The sequence below is a fragment of the Cherax quadricarinatus genome, chromosome 80, assembly GCF_038502225.1.
Source record: "Cherax quadricarinatus isolate ZL_2023a chromosome 80, ASM3850222v1, whole genome shotgun sequence".
Taxonomy (NCBI): Eukaryota; Metazoa; Arthropoda; class Malacostraca; order Decapoda; family Parastacidae; genus Cherax; species Cherax quadricarinatus.
In genome coordinates this window covers 20,362,723-20,390,440 of record NC_091371.1, presented here as the reverse complement: position 1 = coordinate 20,390,440, position 27,718 = coordinate 20,362,723, and the positions used below count along the sequence as shown (strand labels likewise).

The 27,718-nt window shown below is 40.8% G+C and overlaps 1 protein-coding gene across 1 annotated transcript in view; it reads right to left on the bottom strand.

The window, feature by feature from the left end:
• Positions 1 to 27,718, bottom strand: part of LOC128702342 (alpha-mannosidase 2) — a 996,737-nt gene that overhangs the window by 945,512 nt on the left and 23,507 nt on the right. The gene's annotated exons all lie outside the window — the stretch shown is intronic.

Sequence of the window (27,718 nt, the reverse complement as noted above, 5' to 3'; positions counted from 1 at the left end):
GCAGAGATACTTTAATCTGTATTTGAGTGATATCCACTGAGGACACAGTAAACCTCCAAGTTGATATAAACAGTCTTCCAATAGGTCACTGACAACATGATACTCAATGAGGATAAGTTTCAGTTACTTCGTTATGGAAAGACTTAAGAAACAAAGACTGGAACGGAGTATAAAACAAACTTGAATCACTCAACAGAGCATAAGACTAATGTGAGAGACCTGGGAGTGATTTTGTCAGATATCACTGGGAGATCACAACAGTGTCACTACCTTGTTTTCTCTAGGTTGGAGTAATGTACTCTAACAGCTCCTTTCAAGGCAGGCGAAATTGCAGACTTTGATAATATGCAGAAAACTTTCCTGCCCACATAGACTAAATCTGTACTCTTTGGAATGTAGACGTAAAAGATGCATCATAATCTACACATGAAAAATTCCAGGAGTGGTCCCAAATCTGCACACGAATCATTCCTCAGGAAAGAAAGAGGCTTGGCAGACGGTGCAAAAAATACCTCCCAAAGAAAAGCAAGGGTGCAATGAGTACACTAAGGGGAAACTCAATAAGTGTGAAGGAACCATGACTTTTCAATAACTTCCCTTCACACGTTTTTATAAGGGGGATTACCAATAGACCCCTGGCTGTCTTAATTAGAGATAACTGGAAAAAAATTTCGTCAGTTCCTGATCAGCCGGGCTGTGGCGTTTACTTACTCTTCGTGGGGTTAGCACCAATTGCCTACTTGATCAAGCCATCCCCTGAGGCCTGGGTCGGGACCAGGCCGAGGGGGCGCTGACCCTCTGAATACTCTCTAGGTAGACTCCAGATAGGTAGGGCCGGATATAGTGTTTAACTTTATTAATTCTTCGTCTAGTGTATTGAACTTACACCCCTAAGACTGAAAAAGTACTATCCAATGTCCCAATGGCTTATCTTCGGTTTTAGCTGCTACGTTTCTTGGCTCCCTCTCATCGCATCTTAAACAGCTCTCCTTATGCGCTGAATAATATGTATGTCGTGATGATGTCTTCCTTGCCCCCTCCCCCCCTCTCTTCAAGTAGAGTTCCTCAAGTCTCTCTTCTACTCTATTCACCTTAGTTCCGGCACGAATCTCGTTGCAAACCTTTAGATCTTCTCTTGTTTTCAACATGCTTGATTATTTGCTGGTTCCATGCTGGCGCCGCATAATTAAAGATAAGCCTAACCTACGATGTATATAAGATTTAGAAAGGACATAGGAAAGTATTGGTTTGGAAATAGGGTAGTTGATGAGTGGAACAGTCTTCCTAGTTAGGTTATTGAGGCTAGGACTTTGGGTAGTTTCAAATTTAGGTTGGATAAGTACATGAGTGGGAGGGGTTGGATTTGAGTGGGACTTGCACATCAGAGCTTATCTCTTGGGTAGCATTGAAAATTGGGTTGGTCAAATGTTTGTTAGTGGGATGAATTGTAAAGGACCTGCCTAGTATGGGCCAAAAGGCCTGCTGCAGTGTTCCTCCTTTCTTATGTTCTTATATCTGTGATATACCAAGCAATTTGAACTGAGTCATTATTGGCAATATTTCTATTGTTTAGAAGATTGTCATTATCTACATTTGTGTTCTCTAAACGATATATCAGCTGACATTATTACACTCAGATGCTTCAGGTGTTACTTTCGTTCTATTTGGTGGCTGTCATCCTGTTTTGTACATCGTGTCCCAAAATTAATTATTTCTGGTTCCTTAAAGCAGTTTTTAGATTAGGTAGTCTTGCGAATGTCATTAAAACTATTTTTTTTAAATGTGCTGTACGTGATATGCACGGGGAAATGTTTATTGTCAGTTCTTGCTAGTTATCCTATTTTCTTTACTTTGCTCCTATCAAGATTGAAATAAAGTAGCCACACTGCACAAATAACCCACACAAAGGAGTTATTCGTGTATTGTTCCAGTCACTGTATTGTCTCTTTTTATCTTTGAAGGGCCTCACACGTCACTCATGCCCACTGGATTATTTTCTATGCTATCCTCGCCTGCTTTTCTAGCCTGTACAGAGCCTTTTGTTTGGTGCTGTATCAAACGATCACAGTCGAGGATGATGCAGTATGCCCAACTTTCTCACCTGCTTTATCTTCGTCACTCTTGTCATAATACTCCAGGAAATTCATGAGACAAGATTTTACCATCTTTAAACCCATGTTGACTCTGTGTGTGCATATCTTACAAGGTACTGAATTATTCTCTTTATTATATATTTTAGTATGCTAATGGGAGAGACTGGTCTCCTAGTTCAGTGCTTCCTGGCAGTTGTCATGTTTCCATCGACTTTTATATTCTTCTGCTTCTTTTAATATCAAAGTCTGTCTCCTACTGCTTTTGTTATACAAGAGCTTTAAAGAACTCTCATATTTTTTTCCTCTGCTGTGGAAATTTTATTTAATCTTTGCTGCTCACACCTGTCTTCCGTACATGAAGAAATTTAAAAAACTTAACCGCTTTTGTTTTCTAATCACGTTTTTAGTTATCGGAATGCCAAGCAAACTGCCAAGTAATGGGGGTAAAATCAAGAAAGTTAGCAAGGCGAGGCTTTAATTATAAAGCTCAAACGTTGCCAGAGGCAACTGCTTCATCAGAGACCGACGTCCAAAAAATAAAATTAAAAGGTTCTTTTGAGGAAAAGAAAATGCAATAAGACCTGGGCAAATAATTGATGGAAGTTTCCCAAAAATCACATGGAAATTAAACGAAAATAATTATACCTTAAGATACATGGCAACACATAGACCAATTTTCATTATAAAGTTTGAAAATAATATTCTCCGACATTAGGAGAAAATGTAATAAGAAAAACATAGTTTTAGAAAAAAAAAACTCTGCTTACAGGTATTTTAGGCGTTTTACACTCACAGATTATAAGCTAAAAATGAAGAACTTGGCAGTACACAAATAACCCGCACATAGGAGAGGGGAGCTTACGACGACGTTTCGGTCAGACTGAAGTCCATTTACAAAGTCACACTGTTAGAAGTGATCAAGGTCCCAGGACCGAAACGTTTTCTAATAAATATGTCATAGTGTTTGCTTACGTGTCTTTCTAAACCAACTTGTCGGTATTTACTACCAAGGTTTATACCAAGTCACACTGTAAATGGTCCAGGTCGGACCGAAACGTCGTCGTAAGCTCTTCTCTCCTATGTGAGGGTTACCTGTGTATTGTTCCAGTCATAGTATTGTGTGTTTTTGTTATTTTAGAACTTGGCAAGATAAGTAACCGTGTAACTAATTTTCCAATAGAGATATAAGACAAAATAAAAATGATCCTAAGCATCTCTTGGATGAAAAGACACACATTTACAGGCCAATAAAAAGAGCGGCATTTACAAGAAAATAAAAAGAGGAGAGTCATCTTATTGACCCATATATTTAATTCAAGTCAAACGAGAAATAAGAAAAATAAAAAAAGAATACGTAATTAAGTTAGCAAAAGAATCACCACCCTTATGTTCAGTATGTTCTTTGCAACAGTGTTTGTTCTAACGTGTTTCCTATGTTGTGACTAGCATGTTAAAAGTCGGATTATTGTCAATGCTATAAAGAACTTATCGTTCATGCCATGCAAGTTATACAGATGATGAATATCTGAAGTAGGTAATGTGGTTAGAGATCTACATTGCCCATACTAATTGTTTCCTAACTCATTCAGCTGCCAGAATATCTTTATATGACGTTCAGGCTTCCATATATAAATACTAGTAAATGCTATCTTATAATGAAAAGATGAAAAATCTAGATATGTTTTGGTCACTGAGCGAGCCAGGTAAGTTATACCCGTCTGCCAGGAGGCCAGGATTCTAACTCCAGTTAAATATATATACCAGCGTTGAAGAGCTGCAGCCAATCAGTAGAGAAGCATTCACAAGTTATAGTATGAAAACTAATATACCAATTCCTTCCACTAGATGCATCTCGGTCGCTGCGAGATCTGAGAAACGTAACCCCCATGTGCCCTAGGACCAGCCATGTCTATGTCAATGCACACAAAAGGAAGAGCATACAAATTTCTATGTAACTAAACATCTAAACTTCTAAGCTGCTGTGCACCTATCTTTTCTTTACCACCACCGGCAGTGCACCTTTATGTTCACACAAACACACACACACACACACACATATATATATATATATATATATATACCAGTGTAATTTGAGATTTTTGTTTATGATCGGTTCATGTATGTATGTATGTATATATATGTCGTGCCGAATATGTAAAACTGGTCAATTAGCAAGAACTCATTTAAAATTAAGTCCTTTCGAAAATTTTCTCTTATACGTTTAAAGATATATTTTTTTCATTAATGTTAATGTTAAAATTTTTAATTTTGCCCCAAAAGAATCTTAGAAAACTTACCTAACCTTATTATAACAAGAACAATTTATTTTAGCCTAACCCAACTAAATATATTTTAGATTTGTTTACAATAATTTAATACTAAACAAACAGTGAAATATATTTTTTTCGTTAGGTTCAGAATAATTTTGGCGAAATTATTGCATACACAAATTTTTGCTTGTCCTATATGGCAAGATGAGCGTTGCTATTTAAGCCAAGATCGCAAGTTCTGCCTATTCGGCACGACACACACACATATATATATATACATATACATATATATATATATATATATATATATATATATATATATATATATATATATATATATATATATATATATATATATATATACATACATACATGAACCGATCATAAACAAAAATCTCAAATTACACTGGTAAAACCGCTACTGCTTCACAGAGCAGTCTATATCATCTTTGTCTTGCAACTGCGCCTATTACTACAAACCTCACTACACACAAGGAAGGCAGACAAGCAAGCATGCAAAAGAGAGACATGTAGACAAGGTTAAAAGAGAAATGAGTAGAGACCAGCAGCAGTATGGCTGCACACTCAACCATACGCAAAGCAACCAGCTATTCAGTTAATTGGCATTAACTTCGCAAAGTAAAAACCTGGGCCCCTTGCCGTCAGCTAAACTCTCAATTACACTCGGAGGAAAAGTTAACAAATTATGAGGCTTTACTTTCCTCAGGCAGATATGATTCCCTGGGTCAAGGGGCAATGCTTTCATTTGAAAGAGGATTATTACGCATCTTTATTCCAGAAGAATAATTGTAAGATGGGAGGTATCATCGAGTGTGTTGATAGAGGGTATAGAGTAGAGAAGACAGATGGTGTGCACAGGGAAGGGTGTGTAGCTGTTTGAGAAGATGTAGGTGGTGTAGAAAGGTCTGGTGTGTAGTAAGGAATGTGTAGAGGGGAAGAAATGAATTGAGGTGTGGATAGGGAGGTGTACACCGGCTTAGAGAAGGAGAGGGAGTGGATGTACACTGGTTTGGAGAGAGAAAGTTACCGGGTGTGCATTGGTGTAGAGAGGGAGAGTTAGCAGGTATACACTGGAGTGGAGAGGGAGAGGGTGTACACTGGTGTGGAGAGGGAGGGGGTGTACGCTGGTGTGGAGAGGGACGGGGTGTACACTGGTGTGGAGAGGGAGGGGGTGTACGCTGGTGTGGAGAGGGAGAGTTAGTGGGTGTACATTGGTGTGGAGAGGGAGGGGGTATACACTGGTGTGGGGAGGGAGGGTGCATACACTGGTGTGGAGAGGGAGGTGGTATACACTGGTGTGGAGAGGGAGGTGTGTATACACTGGTGTGGAGAGGGAGGTGGTATACACTGGTGTGGAGAGGGAGGTGGTATACACTGGTGTGGGGGGGTTAGGGTGCATACACTGGTGTGGAGAGGGAGGTGGTATACACTGGTGTGGAGAGGGAGGTGGTATACACTGGTGTGGAGAGGGAGGTGGTATACACTGGTGTGGGGGTGGGAGGGTGCATACACTGGTGTGGAGAGGGAGGTGGTATACACTGGTGTGGAGAGGGAGGTGGTATACACTGGTGTGGGGGTGGGAGGGTGCATACACTGGTGTGGAGAGGGAGGTGGTATACACTGGTGTGGAGAGGGAGGTGGTATACACTGGTGTGGAGAGGGAGGTGGTATACACTGGTGTGGGGGTGGGAGGGTGCATACACTGGTGTGGAGAGGGAGGTGGTATACACTGGTGTGGAGAGGGAGGTGGTATACACTGGTGTGGAGAGGGAGGGAGTATACACTGGTGTGGAGAGGGAGGGGGTATACACTGTGGAGGAGGGGGTATACACTGTGGAGGAGGGGGTATACATTGGTGTGGAGAGGGAGGTGGTATACACTGTGGAGGAGGGGGTATACATTGGTGTGGATGGTATACACTGTGGAGGAGGGGGTATACATTGGTGTGGAGAAGGAGGTGGTATACACTGTGGAGGAGGGGGTATACATTGAGAGGGAGGTGGTATACACTGTGGAGGAGGGGGTATACATTGGTGTGGAGAGGGAGGTGGTATACACTGGTTTGATAAGGGAGGGGGAAGGAGAGTAGAGTAAAGAAGAGAAAGTCAGTAAATATTGGCACATGGGATATATAGACCATTTCACAAGCGTGGACAATACATTGTGTTGGTGACGTTACGTTCTGTGTTTGTGACGTTACATTCTGTGTTGTGACGCTACATCCTGTGTTGGTTGTTACACTGTGTTAGTTATTACATTCTGTATTGGTTGTGTTACATTCTGTGATGATGACGATACATTGTGTTTTTGTGGTGACATATTTATCACAAATTAAAGAATGTTCAAGATCCGTCTGTCCACTTTTCAAGTTTTTTTCTTATATAAACATTTGATAAGCTCTTCATAATTAACCCACAACTTGGAGAGGAATCTTTGGACCACGTTATGGTAGTCCCGGACCACTGCTAAGCCACAACACCGAGGGCCTCGAAAGTAATATATTTACGACTATATTATAAGGGTAATCAAACAAGTAGTTGCTAGAGTTAAACCGAACAAGTGAACGGTCATGAAATTTAGTGAAGGGGAGACCGGGAACGGAATATAGTCTAAGAAACGAGAAAAGGATCTTAGAGTAAACATAACTCTGATTATATAGCTGGAAGAGTACATAAACCGTAATGATTTCGGCAGCCTATGTGAGGCTAGCAAATCTCAGAACAGACTTCAGGAACCTCAACAACGCTTGGTATCTCCATGGAGCTGAACTCTTCTCCAGGCTTAGGGACCGACAACCTCAAACTATTTCTTTACCCCGCCACTACTACTGCCCTTAATCCATCCTCTGCATTTGACTGAAGAAACCTGTACACACTTTAGAATATGTTGCACCAGCTTGGAGTCCAACCTGATAAAGAATGTTCAAAGACTTGAAAATATAAAAGGTTTGTAATCAGACTAACCCCAGAGCTAAGAGGGGTAAGTTTTAAGACTGTACGATCCTTGTGGGTTTAGCGTTTAGTTTTGCCTATAAAAAAAATAAGGTGAGACCAAAGGAATTGAACCTGACGACCCTGGAAGATGGTAGGACGAGAGGGTACATGGTTACTTTGTATAAAGACAAATATAGATTTTTTTTACAATGCTCGAACCTGGAACAAGGGGACATATAAGGAAGTTAAAAACAAAAGATGAATCATAGGAATGTTAGTAAGTTCTTTTTAGTTTCAGCGTGGTAAAGAAGTGGAATGAACTGGAAGCAAAAGTTAGGACCAATCCTCCCAAAATTTTCCAGGTGTAAACTATGATGCATCTCTCTCTCCCCTACATTTTAGGGAGTACAGTTTAAGGGGCTAAGAATTCCCAGTAATTTCGATGACCGACTGAATATATATATACAGGCAATGAAAGTTTCCTGAATATTTTACAATTCCGCAATTTTGCCCGACTTAAGAGACGTTGTAAGTGAGCAACAATATTCCAGCTTAGAAAGAACAGTGTGTAGCAACATTTTGCTAGGTTAAAGGCACCTTGATATTATTCACTAATTTCTTTTGCTCGTACGAGCCTTGATTCCAGCCACTGACGTAAGGATCTGTCCGCTTATTTAATAATGACGTATTCCCAGACCATAAGGTGAACATATATCAATGAACGATACATTCAATGTTTGTCCTACAAGTTTACAAGTGCTCCCGATTCTTAGTGCTAAGCTCTGTGATGTTTGTCCTATGCATTATTTCCCATACCTGCACATGAAATAGTGAATACAACAACACTGCTGAACTGGTTGTGTCCAGGAATGGTGATGTCAAGAATGGTTTTTGACGTGAATACTGCTACGTTAATACCACTTAGTCTTCAGTGGGTTTGTGAGTATATCTGCAGTACTGCCTCTTGTAAAGTTAAGGCGCCTGCCTGTCTGAGACATCTCTAGAAATGGACAGGATTTTACAGGTCTTTGGAGTACAGTCTCGGATGAACTGTAGTGCGGAAAATTTGATGTCAGTGTCACATTCCTCTCCGTAAAATTCGAGGCAGCGAACTCGATAAGCTCTCTCTCTCTCTCTCTCTCTAAAAAAGGGGTAATCAAGACTCCTTGTTTAGTCGTACTCTCGTGATGCGAGAAATATACAGGACTGATTATATTAGAGGGTTTACATAAAACTCCCAAATTTCACTGCTTGATCTATTTTAAGAAGACTTCTGGATGAGGAACTGTGTTTTCAATTTACCAAAATCCTGCACTTACGAGAGGAACTTCATGACGATGTTTCGGTCAGCCCTGGACCATTGTCAAGTCACAAGTGTGCATGAAGGAAGCGACCTTGATCACATCGTGGTATAAACCTTGGTAACACATACTAAAACTGGTTAGAAGTATCAAGGTCCCAGGACCGAAACATTTTCTAAACCAACACAAAGGTATAATACCGTGACTGGACCAACACACAAATAACCCGAACACAGGAAAAAGAAACTTTATGACGACGTTTTGGTCCGACTTAAACCATTAACTAGTCACTAGTTAATGGTCCGAGTCGGACCGAAACGTCGCCTATGTGCGGGTTATTTGTGAAACATTTTCTAATAAATATGACCTGGTGTTTCTTCACCCATACACCCCCTTCCACACCCTCACCCATTACACCCCTTTCCACACCCTCACCCATACACCCCCTTCCACACCCTCATCCATACATCCCCTTCCACACCCTCACCCATACACCCCCTTCCACACCCTCACCCATACACCCCCTTCCACACCCTCACCCATACACCCCCTTCCACACCCTCACCCACACAGCACCTTCCACACCCTCACCCATACACCCCCTTTCCCACCCTCACCCAAACACCCCCTTCCACACCCACGCCCATACTCCCCCTTCCACACCCTCACAGCACCTTCCACACCCTCGCCCATACAGCCCCTTCCACACCCTCACCCACACAGCCCCTACCATACCCTCACCCATACACCCCCTTCCACACCCTCACCCATACATCCCCTTCCACACCCTCTACCATACAGTACCTTCCACACCCTCATCCATACAGCCCCTTCCACACCCTCACCCATACACCCCATTCCATACCCTCACCCGAACACCCCCTTCCACACCCTCACCCATACATCCACCCACTCACCCACAGAGCTACACACACACACACACACACACACACACACAAGACTAGTCCCGGAGGTATGGGGCATGTCCTACGAGGAGAGGTTAAGGGAAATAGATCTGACAACACTGGAGGACAGGAGGGATGGGGGGACATAACAATATAAAATACTGAGAGGAATCGACAAAGTCGACAGAGACAGGATGGCCCAGAGATGGTACACATCAACAAGGGGTCACAATTGGAAGTTGAAGACTCAGATGAGTCACAGGGATGTTAGGAAGTATTTCTTCACTTACAGAGTTGTCAGGAAGTGGAATAGTCTGGAAAGTGACGTAGTGGAGGCAGGATCCATACACAGCTTTAAGAAGAGGTATGATAAAGCTTACGGAGCAGGGAGAGTAACCTAGTAGCGACCAGTGAAGAGGCGGGGCCAGGAGCTGTGAATCGATCTCTGCAACCACAATTAGGTGAGTACAATTATGCGAGTACACACACACACACACACATAAACACTCAAACATACCACACACAACAGGCCAAGTGTCACTCGACAAGTACTCTTAACAACAGTAAGTACATAGATATGGGTGACCTACTTAAGTTCACACCATTGCTACACACATTTATCCCGGCTAACAGAAAGGTTTTGGCAGGTTATTAATACTCCATTGAAATATGTCTTCAATCCCCTGAATATTAACGGCGGGAATAAATTACATCACAAAACGTTCCTCCCTCTCTGCCCACTCTCTCTCTCTCTCTCTCCCCCTCTGCCCACTCTCTCTCCCATCTCTCTCCCCCTCTGCCCACTCTCTCTCCCATCTCTGTCCACTCTCTCCCCTCTCATTTTTCTTCACATGCTCACTTTTACCTTCACACACCCTTTCTTCCCTCTCACCTCCACTTTTGCATTCTTTCATTCAACATATACCTGGCAAAAATCCCCTTCCTTGGAGCAAACAACCTGCCATTTCCCCAGTGCTGTATGACCTTTACGGGTTTAATGCTACCTTTGAATAATAATAATAATGAGAAGAAGGAGGAGGAGGAGGAGGAGGAGGAGGCATTATGAAGATATTAAATGGTTTAATACACAAATACTCCATACATAGGAGAGAGGAGCTTACGACGACGTTTCAGTGTGACTGTAAATGATCCAAGTCGGACCGAAATGTCGTCACAAAGCTCCTCTCGCCTAAGTGCAGGTTATTTGTGCATTGTTCCAGTCACGGTACTGTGCCTTTTTGTTCTTTATTGAATAGTTTACTCGGTGTTCGTGCAACCTGGCCAGGCAACAACTTCCACTGTCAGATGTTGGCAGAGAAAGAAGAGGGAGGGGGAGGAGGGAGCAGAGAAACAAGGATTATTAAGGTAGAGGAATGTGTTAGTCACACGGTCCTAGTAAGCAGAGTAACTGACCCATCTATATGAGACTCCTGAAGGCTGGTATTCTACACCAGAGGATGTGTTAGAAAGTCACAGATAAAAGTTTTGAAAACTGAAGCGTGAATTAAGTATTTTTTTTGTTGTTGTTGTAATGTGCTAGATAATAAATAAATAGTATTTTTCTTAAGACTACATTTGCTTAATGTTCCATTTAATTTTTTTGTAATTAAACAAAGAAAATATTAAATGACAAATTTATTTTTGCAAAAACAAAAGTAATTTTTTTAACAGATAATATTTTATCTAGAATTTCAATAAGGAAATTAAGACAATAATTATAATCTAATACACGCAATCATTGCATAATAACTAAATACCTAAAATTTAAAAAAAAAATCGCTAACTTTCCCCAGACTAAACAGAAGACTCCATCCTAACAGCGCAAAATATAGCAGTGAAACAAATATGAAAGAAAATCAACATCTATAATGAAGAATGGTTTGAAAAACCGACAAGTTGAAGATTGAGACACTTATGCAGCATATGGGAATCTTTATTCAGGAAACGTTTCGCCACACAGTGGCTTCATCAGTCCAATACAAAGAGGAAGGCGTAAGGAGAGGAGGAGTATGAGGTAATCAGTCACCTCACTACAGTATATAAGCCACGTCTACGGCCCTATGCTGTACATTCTACAAGATTGATGGACTGAACACATCGACTCCAGGCTGAGGGACTGATTACCTCATACTCCTCTCCTTACGCCTTCCTCTTTGTATTGGACTGATGAAGCCACTGTGTGGCGAAACGTTTCCTGAATAAAGATTCCCATATGCTGCATAAGTATCTCAATCTTCATCTATAATGAAGGAATTTATATATAATATACTTGAAATAAACACCGTGAAAAAAAAAATATTTAAAAAATTGTAAAATTGGTGTTTAAATTCTTATGTAATTTGTTAAATGTAATATATTTAGCTACTGAAAGGAGTGTCTTGAGACTTCTGTCGTATTGCGGAAAACGAAAAACAATCAAACATAACTTGAAGGCCGACCAGACGGCCATTCCCCAGTTATCACACTGTAACCATGGCGAGGAAAAAATAGTAATAATGGTAGAACTACCGACAAAATGTTAGAAAAATGTTTTTATTTCTTTTAATTGAGGTATCCCCTGAAGGGGCATACCTGTAGTGGATAACTGGGTATCCACTACATGTATGCGCCTTCGGGGGATACCTCAAAACAAAAACATTCTTCTAATTTCCTTCCACTTTTCTTGCCTCCTCTCACCATTTTCCTCTTCTTTCCCTGTCCTTCGGCCCACAATTATATTTCCCTCCCTCCTTTCTCTCTAACTCCTCCTTCCCAGTGCTCCTTGAGACGATAATTGGAGTCGTTGTAGGAAGAAAGGTCAAGCGTGGCTGGGAAGGCACAGGAGAGTTGCTAGGGGTTCTCCACTGCCTCTCAACACCACCACTCCACCATCCTTAATGATCAACATACACATCCAGTTAATTACACAGGTTTTTTTCCTTCGAAGAAATATAAATTTCCTTGCAAAATTCTGTCTTTCAACATGTGTTATAACTACCGCACTTGCTACTTACGGCTGCGTCATGAACTACTTGCGGCTGCAAGTGCTCTCTACGAACAAAAGTATCAGCAGATGATGAGTTGATGCAAAATCAAATAGCTACGATACTCACACTGACAGAATTCTTCCTCCGTAAGCCATGTGTCGTAAGAGGCGACTAAAATGCCAGGAGCAAGGAGCTAGTTAACTCCTCCTGTATACCTTTACTAAATTTTAAAAGAGAAACTTTCGTTTTTCTTTTTAGCTCTCCCTGCCTCGGTGGGATAAGGCCGGTTCGTTGAAAAAAAACCCACACTGAACTGTGTTTAACCCCTAAAAATCCACCATACGCAAGCTTACACAACCAACGGAATACTCATTATAACCGGGAATCTAGGCTGGCTGGAGAACATATCTCCTGTGAAAGGCAAGTCCCAAGACACTCATCCTGTAAGTTCCTGCCCTCTTATCCACCAAAATCTTGAGACTTGATGTAGTTTGTCGACGAGGTAATGGGGGATCCAACCACTTCCCACCTACATCACTCCTTACCTCCCAACAGGCTAATCCCAGAGATGTTAATTCCCATGTAGGAGTTACTCCATCTCTACTACAACGAAATCTTTGACCATCTCGTGGCTACTGAACCCGTAGTTGAATACTTGACGATATCCTTATTACTAAACTAAAGTTTCAGAACTATGGCGGATTTCATTACCTGATGTACAAAACCTACACAGTGTGATGGAATAAGAATAAGAAATATGGCTAGCAGCACACTGTGGCTATATTCAATTAGGTTAAATATAAAATGTATCCCCCACGTTAAGTCATTATAGACTCAACTGCTTGCTAAATCATTCTATTGTTAATTGTTCTAAGTCAACATACTTCATCGTCCACCCACGGAAATTATTTTCTTCCATGAAATACCAATATTCTCCACCCACACCATTTATCCACATCCTCATCTATCCACTCAAACTTCTCTCACCCATATGACCACACCTACTCACACTACCCATCCCCACATTCACCCTTTGACACTCTCAGCTACATTCGCTTCACTCTCACACCACATCCACCCACACCACACTTCATCCACACCACGCTTCATCCACGCCACATTTCACCCACACCACACTTCATCCACACAACCCACCCACAGTACGCTTCATCCCCACACACACCACACTTCATCCACAGAACACACCCACAACACACTTCATCCATACAACCCACTCACAACACGCCCATTCACAGGAAAGAAAGGCAGAAATACCTGCTCGCTGACGATGCAACACTTTCTCACACAACACAAGGTTCACAATATACAGACACGTTAAACCATCACAAGCATCGGTTACAGGTAATCAAAAATTACTGATACAAACACAAATGCACGCCCTCCGTCTCTCTCTCTCTCTCTCTCTCTCTCTCTACCCCTTTCCTACACCTCCCTCTCTCTCTATCTTCCCCTTCCCCCTCCTACACCCCTCCTTCCCACTCTCCTTCTTACACTTCTCTGTCAATATTCAACACCTGGGCATTAGGCTGGGGCGCCGTAAAATCTTAAAACTCGCTGAAAAGTGGCTCTGCTAAGACACGTTGGACCAACCAGGGAGTACAAAACACCAGCAAGGAAAATACTGCTCGTTGAGGCTGAAAGATCATAGAATTACACGAGTGGAAAGGAAAAGGTGACACAAAGAAGGGAAAAGAGATGATACAAGGAAGGGAGAAGAGGTGACACAAGGATTTTTTAGCAAAAATGGATAGATCAGCAGTATGCTGCTACCCTATTCCATATGAAAGTTACGCAGTAGGAACAAAAGTTAGCTGCCAGCCCCAGTCATATTCCATCACACAGGCTGGGTTACATCCATAGTGTGCTTGAGCTGGGCACGAGGTTCATCAGCTACAGGAGCTTCATAGGACGCAGGAAGGAGGGAGAACAGAAGCTGAAAACACAGGAGACTGTGCACACAGCTGAATAATCCCGGGTAAGACCAAGACATAATTCCAATAGTACTCAAAAAGCCCGCACTTAGGAGACAAACTTGTGATGACGTTTCGGTCCGGTTATTTGTGCAGTGTTCCAGTCACTGCTCTTAGGACAAGCATTTTCTTCCAAACATGTGGAATGTCCTGGAAAAAATGGGTAGAAATATGTGGAACAATTGTGTACTGATCGATTTGTAATCACCGATTTGTGTTTGAAGGAGTCGAGTCTTTGCCTTCCCCCCTCCCATCTCTCTCTCTGCCTTATAAACTAAGTCGACAGGCATTATTGGTTCCTGGCCTCCTGGACCTATTGTACTCTTGAATCTGTGTATGGAGTTTGCCTCCACTATTTTCTCATCTAGTTCCACTCCACTTCCCTACTACCCCACGACTGAAAAGAAACTGCTTAATGTCCCTGTAACTTAAATGTGCTTTTCATCTTTTCCATTTGTGCCCCATTGTTGCTGTTCTCAAAATTTACAACAATCTGTTGCTATCCGCCTCATCAATTCCTTTCAGTATCGTGTAAAGTCTTTGAACATTTTCGGGTTTCTGAACAAGTTTCATTAAGCGAGGACTGGCAGCCGGTACCCTGTATTTTATGTTGGGCAACACTTACATCCGTAAAAAGTGTTCAAGGATTCTTTATCCAGACGAAGCTTATGGGTAGTAATATGTAGAGAACCTTCTTGCAGTCTAGGAATACACAGTCTACCCTTTCTTACCTTGCTTGTATGAATACTGTCAGTCTGCCGCAGTCATCTACTAGCACTGTGAGACGTGATTTTCTGTCCTTCAGCAGTGGTACACTGTAATAAGTTCTCATGGTGCTCCAATGATGTATTATTATTTATTAGTTTTTACACAGGCCGTCTCACTGAAGTAGGATGACACCAAAATACGAGTGGAAACGCAATGACGTCATTCACACCATCGCTCTCCTGCCAGAAGCGTACTGACTTCACAGTTCAGATGACCCTTCGAACCTCAATATCCTCACCCCTCCATCAGAAAGCAGGCACTGTACTTCTCACCTCCAGGATTCAAGTCTAGCTAACCGGTCAACTTGTATCCTTTCATAAAGGTTACTTTGCTCATATCCCAACAGCACGTCAGGCAACGAGTAACACTTGCCTTCATTCCGATCTAACGCGCTGGCACAAACCTGCTGGATGTTCAAGCCACTAGAACTCAAGCCTCCTTGTGTGTTAGGGTCTTAAGTATCCAACAGGATTATGTGAGCGCGTTAGATCGGAGTAAAGAAAATTATTATTATTATTATTATTATCTTGTACGAGATACGTGTTAGGGATATTAGATTCATTTGCATGATTAAATGGGTACATTTTTTAGGTTAGGCTTGGTAACGTCATATAACTGAATTCAACCAATTATAACATACATTAATACCAATTAATACAAAAATACCAATTAATACAAAAAACGCAACTAAGAGAAGAAACACTGAACATAAAATGACCTGGATGGAATAAACCTTGGTAATAAATACCGACAAGTTGGTTTAGAAAGACACGTAAGCAAACAAGGTCCCAGGACCGAAACGTTTTCTAATAAATATGTTATAGTGTTTGCTTACGTGTCTTTCTAAACCATAAAATGACCTGCCTAGCATGGGCCAGTAGGCCTGCTTCAGTGCTCCTTCTTTCTTATGTTCAGATGCTCGTGTTATTGTGACTTTACGACTTGAGTCACTACCCAAGTTTATGAGTAAGACACATATAACATTACATATCTTTACTGACGAACTGTATAGCCCTTGTAGCTTAGCGCTTCTTTTTAATTATAATAATAATAATAATAATTTACTGGCGAAATGTTTCGCCTGCGTTGCACGCTTCATCAGTCAAATACAGGCGAAACGTTTTGTCAAAAGAGACTGTTGTACATATGTTGTACTCGTCAACCTGTCGGTATTGTATATAATTTATAATTATAAAGTACACAAGTTTGCTTAGGAAGATGAAATGGTATATCAGTGGTACAATACTTGTGTAGTATGCAATGTGTCAATACATTATATGTACCATCTCTCGTCCACCATGCTAGGAGTCACGTGACTTCCATATTGAACACCTCCCGGCTGGCCATAGGTCATATGGATGACAGAAATTCAACCTGTCATCCAAATGAAACGCGTTTGCGCAAGAACTGAACCTTAAATATTTTTATTTTACGTTAGGTTAGGCAAACGCAATGACTTACATACAGTTAATCGACAGCAACGGAATAACACAAAAATGACGTCTTACTTCTGGCAGAGAGAGATATCGGTCACCGATGTGTTGGTACCCCCAGGCACGCTGCCGTCACATGTTTGGCACTATCGAACTGGACAAATTTAATCAAACCCCTCTTGTTAAAGGGCTGAACTGTGGTAGTTTCAGAGGACAGGAGGGTGGGGAAGTATGGGGAAGAGGAGTGGTTGTGGAAAAGATGTGGTCATGGGGAGATGATGTAGGCTTGCCAGGACGGGTCCTGGCCTGGGTCTTCTCCATGTGGTGACCCGGCAGTGGCTCCCGAAGGAGTGTTAGAGCATGTACGAGTGATGTACCGCTTACAGCCCTATGGCAGAGGCACGGTGAGCATTCGTGTCAAGTGAAGTACCGTTTACAGCCCTACGTCGGGGGCAGCCCTATGATAAAGTCGCGGTACATTAGGGAGAGACGTGGCCGTGAGGAGAGACTTAGTCTGGAGAGGAAGGAATACGTGATCGTGGATGAGAACTTAGTGAGCCATAGATACTAACGTATCACTCATTCCAAACAATGTTTATATATATATATATATATATATATATATATATATATATATATATATATATATATATATAATATATATATATATATATATATATATATATAAACAAGTGAAAATTTGTGTATGCAATAATTTCGCCAAAATCATTCTGAACCTAACGAAAAAAATATATTTCACTGTGTTTGTTTAGTATTAAAATACTGTAAACAAATATAAAATATATTTAGTTGGGTTAGGCTAAAATAAATTGTTCTTGTTATAATAAGGTTAGGTAAGTTTTCTAAGATTCTTTTGGTGCAAAATAATTTTTTTTACATTAACATTAATGAAAATAATATATCTTTAAACGTATAACAGAAAATTTTAGAACGGACTTAATTTTAAATTAGTTCTTGCTAATTGACCAGTTTTACATATTCGGCACGACATAAATATATATATATATATATATATATATATATATATATATATATATATATATATATATATATATATATATATATATATATATATAGGTACCACCTCTAGAACTGTTATAGGGACCCTCATCCTCAGAGAAAAGAATAAACTTGCTTCAGGGAAAACTCAAGGTTCTCCCTGAAGCTGTTTGAGAATTTTCTCCTACCATATATATATATATATATATATATATATATATATATATATATATATATATATATATATATATATATACATAAACATTCTTTGGAATGAGTGATACGTTAACAAAATGTATAAAATAGCAATCTTTGTGGGACAAGATGAATGTCTGGAACACAAGAACAATGTCTGGAACACAAGAGCAATGTCTGGAACACAAGAGCAATGTCTAAAACACAACAACAATGTCTGGAACTTAAAAAGTAACATAACTGAGTAAAGCCCATCCATGAGAGACATTACAGACACATAACAAACAAATAAAGAGTGGGGAAGGGAACAGAAAAGAGAGAAAGAGGCACTGTGGTGCTCATTTAAAACCAATGGAGCTTTGAAAAACTGTCAAACAAGGAAACAGTAAACTTCACAAAAAAATAATGAAAAGAACAATACCAACTGCAGGACCTAGGGTAAGAGTGTCACTACTCATTTCTGCAACATTGCAAGCTCCTGATGTGTTGACTAACATGAAAGGCCTAGAGCTATCATTCAATTTTCCCTGTAGTTATTTTGCATCTTGTAATGCTTGTTTGTGATAATTGCACAGAGAGAGGCGTAAGTGGGAAGTGCTCAACTGCCTTGAAGTACATGAAAATAACATGATGTACATAAGAGTAAGGAGTTAGTTATGACACTACCCAGTACTGGATGACTCTACTGCTTCAGATATACGTATATGATCCTGCCATGTGTCCCTGTTTACTGAAGATTTGGAAACTAATGAGATAATTCAAGAAAAACACATGAGGGAAGCAGACTCAAGTGAGGCTTAGAAAAGGTGGTAAAAATACGGCTTTTGTTGTTCATTGTGAACAAAAGCAATGCAATCACGATCAGAAAGGATTAACCAAAATAACATCTGGGGATAAGGGGTAAAAACCGCATATTTGCGAAAGAATGAGACTAGGGAGTCAGCATCACGCTGAACATATCGCCACAGGTGCACGTAAACCAGGTAACATTAGCAGCATACGCGAGGCTGACAAATCTTGGAACAGCATATGGAAAGCTAAATAAAGACTCCTGAAAGACATTACACGAGTGTGTGAGGAACATTACAGAGTACGCAGCCCCAGCGTGGAGCCCATACCTGATCAAACATGCATAAAAACAAGTGAAGGTGTAAAGGTTGCCAATGTAACTCATCTCAGAACTGAACTGAATGCAACCCTGGAGAAGAGGGAGAGGGAGGACATGATCATGACATACAAAATCCCAAGTGGAATAGACAGGCCAGACAGTTGAAGTGTTCGAGAGGAGATCCCAGGGAGAAGAGGCCACAGGCTGAAGCCACACCCCTGAGCCATAACAATATTATACAATCTTTCTATAGTCTCAGGGTGGTAGAGAAGTGTAATGAGTAGGACGAGGAAGTGATGGAGGTACAGTCAATCTAGAGCTTCATGAGTAAGTATACCAGACACTGGGACGCCAGTAGCCAATAAAAGTCAGCTAGGAACTCAAATCAACTTTAGAAAACTCAGTGGGATGGATTGTGGAGGACCTGCCCAGCATGGACCAACAGGCCTGCTGCAGTGTTCCTCCTCTCTTATGTTCAACCCGGCAAGTATAACACATCGAGTAATGTTTGAAATGCAAGGTCAGGAAATAAAGGGTAACAGATGGCAGCTAAATACTAAAAAGAGCAACAGGAACCCCAGGAAATACTTTTCAAGTTTCAGACTGTTAAGTGTTAAGCAAAAGACGAAAAAGTGAAGGCGAGTAACGTCGAGTCCTAGAAGTCAATCATTAAAGCCGACCGATAGTAGCTAAAAGGCTGACCAGGAGCTGTGACTCGACTCTCGTAAACAATTGAGTACATACACAGTGTTTAAGCCTAGGTTAATGTGAAGGTAATCAGCGACGGGCAACAATCAGCTGGGGCAAGTCCCGGCACTGTGCTATCCTCCTAATGACGTCCTCTCTGGGCTGCTCCACACAATCACAACACACTAAGGTACAACCCACACTATCAGACCTCACCCATTCAAGAGGCAATCAGATGGTAAACTGGCTAATCCTGCAGGTTACGAGCCTGCAGGAGGGTAAAGAGATGGAGGAGGGAACCAAGGAGGGTTAGACTGATGCAAGAATATTCTCAAACGAGTGGCTCTTGTTCTTGTTACTGGTTCTTGATGTTGCTGTTCTCCTCCTCCTCCTCCTCCATTAATTCACTTTTTTTTACTCCTTCCTCCTTTTCACCGACATCATTTGCTACTGTTGTGAGTCTACACAAATTATGTTTAATATGTGCAGCTTTTTGATAAATGTTCGTAGTTATATACTTCAATAATTCCCGTCCCTTTTAGCCCCCCAATAAAGATACATGAAATTACAGGGTTTCTTAGTAAGCCAATAATAAAGAATCCTCACTGTCCACTCCATGTCCATAATACTGCTGTGATGTGCTTGATACTACCAGTGTAAAAAGCTAAATATATGTGAAAATATCCGTAAATTTAGCCTTAATAAAGCAATACACTAGAATACAGTAGAATACAACATGCTATTTGTTACTGTCTATTTGCCTCCTAGCTTATCTTAAATTTTAAAGGGGTGGACGGCTAAGTCAGTAGAAGGGCTCTGTCAGATGACCAAAATCTCTCCAGTGGCGGGTCATCGTATGACTGTCGTGCCGAATAGGTAAAACTCGCGATTTTGGCTTAAATAGCAACGTTCTTCTTGCCGAATAAAGCAGGGGAAATTTGTGTATGCAATAATTTCGCAAAAAATCATTCTGAGCCTAACGAAAAAAATATATTTCATTGTTTATGATTAAATTATTGTAAACTTATCTAAAATATAGTTAGCTGGATTAGGCTAAATTAAATTGAGCTTGTTATAATTAGGTTAGATAAGTTTTCTAAAGTTGTTTTGATACAAATTATTATTTTTTACATTAACAAAAATTAAAAAAAAATATCTGTAACGTGTAAGAGAAAATTTTTAGAAAGGATTTAATTTTAAACGAGTTCCTGCTAATCGACCAGTTTTACCTATTCGGCACGACATGACTAAGACCCGTGTCAGAAAACACTTGTGGTGTTTCCTAGAAAATCTAACCTAATCTAACCAGCCGCCATGTTGCCTTCCTTCCTCCACACGACTGATCTGACTAGCTCCTCCCATGTTGCCTCCCCCCCCCCGACAAACTCCTCATTTTCCTCTCCTAGATTTTTTCCTGTTAGATTCCCTGAGCGTTATTTTAATACCTTCATCTTTTAATTACACCCATCTCGCCTCATCACCCTAAGCAATTCTTTCTTATTTTTCCCTGTTTATTATTACCATTTGCACTGTGTTCTTTATCTTTATTTTTTCTCTTTTTCTACGCCTTTGTCATTCTTTTTTCATTTACTTCATCACTGTTTTCCTTTATTTTTTTACACCTCACTTTTTTTCTTGTCAATTCTCATTCTACCAAGCTCCTACTTTTAATTAAGTTTCTTTTCTAACTTTCACCCCAACGTTCTGATGGCATTTCAACCCCTCATTTTCAACTGAACAGTGAATAAAAGTGCACGAATAAAAGTGATAAAATTGCATAGCACTCTCGAAATATGAAAATGGTGTCGCCATAGCAAACTCATCTGAGTCACCAATAGCTTGGTCCCTAATCTACAAAGCTATATTAAGAATTAAATAAAGTGAGATACACGACGAATACTCCTTCCCTCCTCTCCAAAGAAAACAAAAACAATAGTGACAGAAATGCACATGCATGTCAGCGGCTTTCTTTGTGCTTCAACAAATTTACCACAGTTCGTGTCTGGCGACAAATACTGTACGAGAAACACTGGCCGAGTTAAGATACAAACTTTCAATAGGAAAGTTTGACCAGTTGCTTCAGGATGTGTCTGATCACAGCTCATCATCCTTATCAAGGTCGGTATATCACGTTGGCTAAGAACGTCAAATGTGTGACTGACACTGAAATGAAAACCTGATTATCTGACCGTAGATTTTAACGTTAGTTCGGTGGGTCTACACACACTGATCAGCTGTAATAATTTATATGAGTGGAACAAACTCCCGAGTACCGTCACAGAAGCTAAGACGTTGTATAATTTTAAAAATAGGTTAGATAAATACATGAGTGGGTGTGGGTGGGTGAGAGTTGGACCTGACTAGCTTGTGCTACTAGGTCAGATGCCGTGCATCTTCCTTAAGTGAATGTGACCTGACTTGACTAGGAGGTAGGAGAATTGGACCTGACTCGCATGACTCAGTAGGCCTGCTGCAGTGTTCCTTCTTTCTGATGTTCTTATGTATTTAAAAACTGATATCTTCCTTATGTATTTAAAAAATTATATCGTCCTTATGTATTTAAAAATTTATATCGTCCTTATGTATTTAAAAACTTATATCGTCCTTATTTAAAAATTTATATCGTCCTTACGTATTTAAAAATTTATTTTCCTCGTGTTATTTTATAATTGGTAAAATTAACAATCTAGCCTAGGTAAGAAATCGACGTTTGCTTAAAGAGGACGGGTTGTTTATTAACCAGGTTGTAACAGTTACGTGGGACTGCGAGCTGCAGGTAGCAAGAGTCTTGCTGATACAAGCAGTCATTAAGAACCAGTGTCCTCTGGCTGAGCAGTAACATCACGAAAATAATTAGACGATTAGCAGGGCCAATAATGTTATCGAAGATCAATGTCAAATACAGAACAAACAAACAAGCAAGCAAGTACTCACTTTATCTTATGAACTTTAAACAGATTATACGAATATAAAGTTGGTTAGTTTACTAGTATAGTTTGACAGATTATGTTAGACACTCTCACAACAACTATTCTTCCTCACAAGTTATGCTCAATAACTGACTCAACACTACAAACTTTTCTTTCCTCGGAGCTTTAAACATGAAAAAAATCTTAGCATTAGTAATTTGGCTGCCATTTTTTTTTTAAATTTATAGCTATCCTAGCAATTTTATGTTATTGTGACCAATACACACAAACAAGATATATATATCAATATATATCAATGAAACCACGAAACAAATGGTTTTTAATCATTTATCAAACTGCGGCAGGCCAGGGTTCGACGCCACGACACATTGTCCCGCCTCAAGAGACAACACAACGTACATGTCACCTTATCCACTCAGCCATCGATCCTACGAAGATCACGTACCCAGCAGAGCTAGGTGTCCTCGGATCACGAAAAACACCTAGCTATGCTGGGTGTGTGATCTTTGTAGGATCGATGGCTGAGTGGATAAGATGACATGTACGCTGTGGTGTCTCTTGAGGCGGGACAACGTGTCGTGGGGTCGAACCCTGGCCTGCCGCAGTTTGGTAAATTATATATGTCGTGCCGAATAGGTAAAACTGGTCAATTAGCAAGAACTCGTTTAAAATTAAGTCCTTTCTAAAATTTCCTCTTACACATTTAAACATATTTTTTTCATTTATGTAATATAAAAATTAATGATTTTGTGCCCACAGAACCTTAGGACACTTACCTAACATTATTATAACAAGTGCAATTTAATTTAGCCTAATCTAACTAAATATATATTTTTATAATTTTACAATAATTTAATAATAATAAACAAACACAATGAAATACATTTTTTCGTTAGATTCTGAATGATTTTTTGCGAAATTATTGCATACACAAATTTTCGTTTGCCCTATTCGGCAAGAAGGGCGTTGCTATTTAAGCCAAAATCACTTATTCGTCACGACACACACACACACACACACACACACACACACACACACACACATTATATATATATATATATATATATTTATATATATATATATATATATATATATATATATATATATATATAGATATATATATGTGTGTGTGTGTGTGTGTATGGACGGACATTTAAGACCTTGAGTGAAAAAAAAACCAGTGTCAGCTACTGTTTATGTGAGTTTAACACTGAATCTCTCTCTCTCTCTCTCTCTCTCTCTCTCTCTCTCAGACCGTCACACAAGTATATTCTCCACACGTCTCACTCCAATTTTCTCACCAACTTACCACAGTAACCAGAATTATTATTTTCTCTTAAGCGTTATATTATACCCTCCCCACACACACAAACACACACACACACTTTTTATGTAACTCTCAACCTCCTCCTCCTCCCTTCCTCGTAACACTCCTCCACATAACACACTGCCCCACCTTGTTACACTCCTCCATGTAACACCTTGTTAAATCTGTGCTGATCACATCCTCCACTCCGGGTTAATTTCTCTTCATCCTCCAGCTCTTTCCACTTTCCTTCTTTTTTTCCTACTCTACCACACCCTACACTCCCTGCCACATCCCACACTCCCTGCCACATCCCACACTCCCCGCCACACCCCACACTCCCCGCCACACCCCACACTCCCTGCCACATCCCACACTCCCTGCCACACCCTACACTTCCCGCCACACCCCACACTCCCTGCCACACCCTAAACTCCCCGCCAAACCCCACATTCCCTGCCACACCCCACATTCCCTGCCACACTCCACACTCCCTGCCAAACCCTACATTCCCTGCCACACCCTACATTCCCTGCCACACCCTACACTCCCTGCCACACCCTACACTCCCTGTCACACCCCACACTCCCTGCCATACCCCATACTCCCTACCACACCCCACCCCACACTCCCTGCCACACCCCACACTTCTTGTCACGCCCCTCAGGCCTTGTCACGCCCTACACTCCCTGTCACGTCTCACAGGCCCTGTCACGGCCTACGCTTCCTGCCACGCCCAACACGCCTTACACTTCCTGCCACTATCCCACACACCCTGCCACACCCTGTGTCTCCATGTTCATCCTTGCCATGCCCCCACAGCCACACCCACTCAACTGCCACGCCCCATTTCCACCACGCCTTCCATTACATCCTTGCTCGTAAAACACACACACACACACACACACACATAGGGCCAGGAGCTGTGAATCGACCTCTGCAACCACATATAGTTGAGTACACACACACACACACAAACAGGAGCTATGAATCGACCCCTGCAACTACAATTAGGTGAGTACAGGTGGGTCCAGGAGCTGCGACTTGACCCCTGCAACCACAAATGGGCGAGTACACACACACGCCTGCAATATTTGGTTTCAGCTTTCTCTCCCTCTTTATCTTTCTCTAACATTTTCCATTTTTCCAACATTTCACCTCTTTTTGTAGTTTTTCTTCCTCTACTGTTCCTCTGCTTGTCTTTCCATTTCTTTTCACTTCCATCCTTCCTCTCTCTGATGTCAGACTCTTCCATTATATTATCATTTCCATTCTTCATTTATATTTCTCCTCTCGTCACCATCGTCCCCTCTTTATCACTTTCGCTCTCATCTTCCCTCCCTCCCTCTCTCTCTCTCTCTCTCTCTCTCTCTCTCTCTCTCTCTCTGGAGTCAGGGACCTTCGCCCTTAACAGGTAATTCGATTAAGTTGGTCTGGATAATGGGCGTGCGTGGACCGCTCTATACCCGCTCCCACACTTAGGTTGCACCTAACATACCTGCACCTTGGTGAGCGCCCGGGTGTCATGGTGTCACTGCTCGAGTGCCACACTGTGAGAGCTAGGATGTAAGTGTCTAGGTGAGGGGTAGGTGCCGCCCCTCACAGTCTTAATAATCACATCTGGAGGCCGAAGGTAAATCCAACACTAACCACTTCCTTCTCTTCCCTCAAACAATGCCACAAATACATACATATCCACATACAGCAGTATTGAGGAACTTCCCCTTCCCACTTAAAGGGTGGCCATGGCTTAGAAGCTAGACTTTAAACCTAATAAATCATTACAGTTGTTCAAAGGATTGTTATTTGTAACTGTGGCACCCAAATTGAAAGACTCTACCTACATACATACATATACATACCTAACTCTTTCTCGAATAGCGGACGGAGGATCGAGTATTCAACACTCCTTTCGCTGAATGATCCACATGGGTTTAAATCTTCACGTAAAGTGTAACCATAAGCATTTTCCCCACAGTACCTGATCGTAAAACTGTATGACAGTATTTTTCCCGGCCGCTGCGCGATCCGAGAGAAGTGTCCCCACTACCAGGTAACCCCAGCACTTGTACCTCTATGATCAGAGAAGAGAATCCCCAGTATCACAAAACCCCAGCATCTGCACTTCATGAACTTGCCATAAGCAAATGTGATTTCAGATGTGTAGCATGTGTTGCGAAGATACTCCAGTGTATTTACTTACAGATATAGTATCAAAAGATACTTTAGTGAATGTAGTAACAGATGCAGTGCAGTATTCAAAAGATACTTTAGTGTATTTACTTACAGATACAGTTAAATATTCAAAAAATAATTCAGTGTATGAAGTCTCAGGGATATGTTTAAAAGACAATATTCAAAATAAAGTTGCTAGTAATGGCAAATCAATTGATCAACAAACAAAGAGAGATGGCAGAGGGCAACAAGTGACTAGCTCCCTTAAGGTTTACTATACAAATAGTAGGAGTCTAAGAAATAAGATAGATGAGCTAAGATTACTTGCAAGTGTAGGTAATATAGATATTATTAGTATAACAGAGACCTGGTTCAACCTGAAAGATAGAGAAATGCCTTCTGAATGCAACATACAGGGTTATAAACTATTCCACACTGACAGAGTCAACAGGAAGGGTGGTGGAGTGGCGATGTATGCCAAAGAAAATTTAAACTGTTGTCTTAGACATGATATAAGATTAGAAACATCGAACACAGAAATTGTTTGGCTACAGTTTCTCGAGGGTCGTGACAAATTAATTTTAGGTGTGATTTATAGGTCCCCAAACCTTGATAGGGAGTGCAGTAAGCTGTTATGGGACGAAATTCATAAGGCATCTAGATATGAAAATGTTGTGATAATGGGAGATTTTAACTTTAGACAAATTGATTGGAACAATGTGACAGGAAATCTTGAGTCAAATGACTTTCATGATACGGTTTAGGATTGCTTTTTAGAACAGGTTGTGACAGAACCAACTAGAGGAAACAATCTGCTTGACTTGGTTTTTGACAACAGTCACTAATTAACAATCTTGAGGTTAATGATGAGCTTGGGGAAAGTGATCACAATTCACTAAGTTTCAATATATCATGGAATTACCCAGATAATTGCAATCAAATCTGTCCCAGATTTTCGCTTGGCCGACTTCATGGGACTGAAAAATTACCTGGGTGGGCTAAATTGGGATGTCCTGACTATGGGTCAGGTAGGTGATCTTGGTTGCCAATATGACGTTTTTCAGAGCATAGTTCTAGCTGCCCAGACAACTTTTGTTCCGAGTAGGGAAATTAGATCTAACAAAAATGATCCCAAATGGATGAACAATAGATTAAAACATCTCACTGTCAAAAGAGAGGCATATATAGGCGTATCAAAAGAGGGGATGGGCAGTTAAGAAATCAATATATTCAATCAAAGAGAGAAATAAAGAAAGGAATAAGAAGAGCAAAAAGGGATTATGAGGCTAAGGTTGCAAGGGATTCAAAGACTAACCCAAAAGGGTTCTTTCAGGTATACAGAAGTAAGATTAGGGACAAGACTGGCCCACTTAAGAGTAACTCTGGTCAGATCACTGACAGTGATAGGTATATGTGTGAAATTCTCAATGGCTACTTCCTCTCAGTTTTCACCCAGGAAAATACTAGCGATATTCCTGAAATAACAGATTATGTAGAACAGGACGATAATAAACTATGCAAGATTGCGGTAACTAGTGACATGGTCCTCAGATAAATAGAGAAACTAAAACCTAACAAATCCCCAGGCCCTGATGAACTGTTTGCAAGGGTGTTAA